General features: G+C 46.6%; 1 long non-coding RNA gene across 1 annotated transcript in view; it reads left to right on the top strand.

Moving 5' to 3' along the window:
• LOC118970557 (uncharacterized) overlaps nucleotides 1–3,254 on the top strand; it is a 40,785-nt gene that overhangs the window by 2,709 nt on the left and 34,822 nt on the right. The gene's annotated exons all lie outside the window — the stretch shown is intronic.

Here is a 3,254-nt window from a genome sequence, read left to right as displayed (position 1 = left end):
TGGGGAATGCTGAAAGTACAGAGCCGTCCTCCAACTTGGTCTGCACACCAGGAGCCACCAGCCGGCTAGGAGTTGTGCACTTTCTCTCCTCTTCTTCGCTTCTCTCCTCTTCTTCGCTGCTCTCCTCTGCCCTGCCTTCCCAGTCAGGGACCAGAACTATTCCTCTGGTGAGGATCCTTACACAGATAATTCTGCCTGCTCCTGCGTGCTCTGGCTCTCTGGGGGCTCCAGAGGGCCTCTGCCTGCCCGCCGGAGCCAAAAGGGATTCTCTTTGGGTAGCAATCACTCTCTAAACCCTGGAGAGTCTTGGAGGGGAGGGAGGAGGAAAGCTGGTAAGAAGATGTTTCCCTCCCTCTCCCATCCCCCCAGGTGCTCCCTCCGAAAGCAGCAATTTAAAGGCACAGTCGCCTGCAGCTGGAGTGGGGTCCAGAGCTCAGTGTGTGCTGGGGAGGAGCTTGAGCTGCTGGTGCCAGGGGAGGCCGGTGGTGTTCCATACAGCTTCTGACTCTCCAGCTGGAGAAATGCACGCAGGCTGTCCTGCTTTCCATCCCCAGCAGGTTCCCTTTTAGCCCAGAGCCAAGGTGGGGTGACCTGGGCTGTCCTAATGATTTTTATAAGGAGGAAAATGACCTGAAAGGGTTTAGGTGAAGCCACTGGGTATTCTCATACTGACAGCTTCAGGTCTGAGAGGAGAGGAGGAGGAGGCCGAGGGCAGGGGCGCTTTTTCCTCAACCCTCTGGATGGAGGCCCAGGGGATGGATGATATAGAGAAACTTCAGAGCCCCCTTCATATTTGGTCTGCCTGCCTATCAGTCTGTCTGTCAGCCTGCCTGCCCTGTCTCCTTCATCCTTGGAGTTGTGCAGCCTTTTCCCTACCTGCTTCCCTCCCTCAGGTTGTGCCTGGTGAGCTGGGCTGGCCCTCTGTTGCTCTTGGAAACCCCCTTTCCACAACCCCCTTTCCCCAGCCCAGTCCAGCTGTGAGAAGGGACAGACATTGGAACTTCAGAAGAGTCAAGGGGGACAATAGCAATAACCAGGCAACCGTCGCCCTCCAGGCAAGAGAGAGGCAGGCAGCAGGGTGGGGTGGGCAGTGATCCCCTCCCTTGCTTGGCCCATTTGCTAACAGCATCTAGGGGCTTCTGCAGCTCCAGGTCCCCTGCTGGGATTTGCCTCAGACTTGCTCACATATCATCTAAATGGCTCTGGGACTTCCCCAGTGCTTCTCCCTCCTGCCCTCCCTTGTTTTCTTCACTCCCTTCGCCCCTCTCTGTCTGAACCTTTCCCTCATTTATCCTCTCAGTCTTCCTTCCTGATTCTTCTCTGGGTCCTACCTTCTGTGACCAGCCCTCTTTTTTGGCCCACACTTTCTCTCCATCCCTGTTTTCTCTCTCAGCCTCGCTGGTTTCTCGTTTTTTCACTCTCTCCTCCTAAATTATGACAAGAAGAAGCCAAGGGTCTCTGGTTTCCCGGTGGATACTGTCTCACTGTCCCTGCTGACTTCTGAGCATGTGCTGGCAGGAGGTACCACTCAACAGGGGTTGATCCCAGAGTGAGTGCAACCCCCCAGCCTTACCAGAGAAGGCTTTGTGGGGACTGCCAGCTCTTCTACGGGACCCAGTGGGGACTGAGAGGGATTAATGACACTAGAGGCAATGGTGGATGGAACTGGCTCTGTATCTCCCTTTTGGCTGTGTTATTATTAAAGAGGAGGAATTTTTTTTTATTTATGAATGTGTATATATATATATATTTTTTTGAAGCATAACGAACACATTTTTGCATGGTGAACAAGTTCTTACATAGTGAATAAGTTCTTACATGGTGAACAGTGCAAGGGCAGTCATCACAGAAACTTTCGGTTTTGATCACACATCATGAACTATAAACAATCAGGTCAATTATGATTATTCGTTTGATTTTTATACTTGATTGATATGTGAATCACACATTTCTCCCTTATTATTATTATTATTATTTTTAATAAAATGCTGAAGTGGCAGGTAGTTGCAAGATAAAGGTAGAAAACATAGTTTAGTGCTGTAAGAGGGCAAATGTAGATGATCAGGTGTGTGCCTGTAGACTATGTGTTAATCCAAGCTAGACAAGGGCAACAAAACATCCACAGATGCAGAAGATTTCTCTCAAAACAGGGGGTGTGAGGTTCTAAGCCTCACCTCTGTTGATCCCCAATTTCTCACCTGATGGCACCCCTGCAACTGTGCCTGTCTTAGGTTGTTCCTCCCTTGAGGAATCTTACCCGTCTCTGGCTAACCAGTCATCTTCTGGGGCCATACAGGGAAATGTAAAGTTGGTAAGTGAGAGAGAAGCCATATTGTTTGAAAACGTTAGCTTTTTACTTCTTTGCAGATTTATGCCCTGTGGCTTCTATGCCCAGCATTTGTCTTGAGGTATCTTCACCACTTGGAAGAATTATGATACTAGGTAATTTTGATATGAGGCATGAATTCTACTTAGGGGTTGTAATTATGAAGGAAGAAGAGAAGCTATAGAAGTAGCAGATGGAAGAAAACATGGGAAGATTGATTATTTCTTTGACATATCTTCTTGTAGTGTGACATAAGCGTGTATAGGTTTTAAATTACTAATTAAATTGCGTGCACACATTAACATAATAGGAATACAGCTACATAACCAAAGCAGACCTACAATTACCAGCCATATCCAGTGAAACCGAGAAAACTAGTTAGGCACCCGAGGCATTTGTGAAAACTTATCAATGATATGATGGATATTGTCTAACTGAATTTGAATATTTTGAGAAAAATCAGACAAATTAAAAAAACACATTCCTGGGAACTGTTCACATCCCATATGTTCTTTTAACAGTAGATAGTCAATAGTCGCAAGAGTTTGGAGCTCTGCAACTTACACTTCTCCTAATTCTTGGTTGAATTCTGACAGTATAGATCCAGTCAAATTTGTTGTTTTACTGTATGCACAGTCCAGCTTAGGTATCTCCTTCTTCATTCCAATGGCAAGTCCAGGAACCGGTGGGATGAATGCAGCTACAACTGCAACAGCACCAGGATCTTTGTTGAAGTTTTTTGATGATCATCTTCTGGGATGACTCTTCCAGAGAATGTTGATGTTGGAAGTTCTTCTTCATATCACATCTTAATTCATTTTCTGGGTAGCCAAATTAGGCTTTGATCCTCAGTATAAACAAAAACAAACCCTTTGCCCACACTTTGATATGCCCTTTATACCATTGTGAAGAACTTATTGGAGATAAC

The sequence above is a fragment of the Manis javanica genome, chromosome X (assembly GCF_040802235.1).
Source record: "Manis javanica isolate MJ-LG chromosome X, MJ_LKY, whole genome shotgun sequence".
Lineage (NCBI taxonomy): Eukaryota > Metazoa > Chordata > Mammalia > Pholidota > Manidae > Manis > Manis javanica.
Note: the sequence above shows the minus strand (reverse complement) of the source record. Positions and strands in the feature narration are given on the sequence as shown.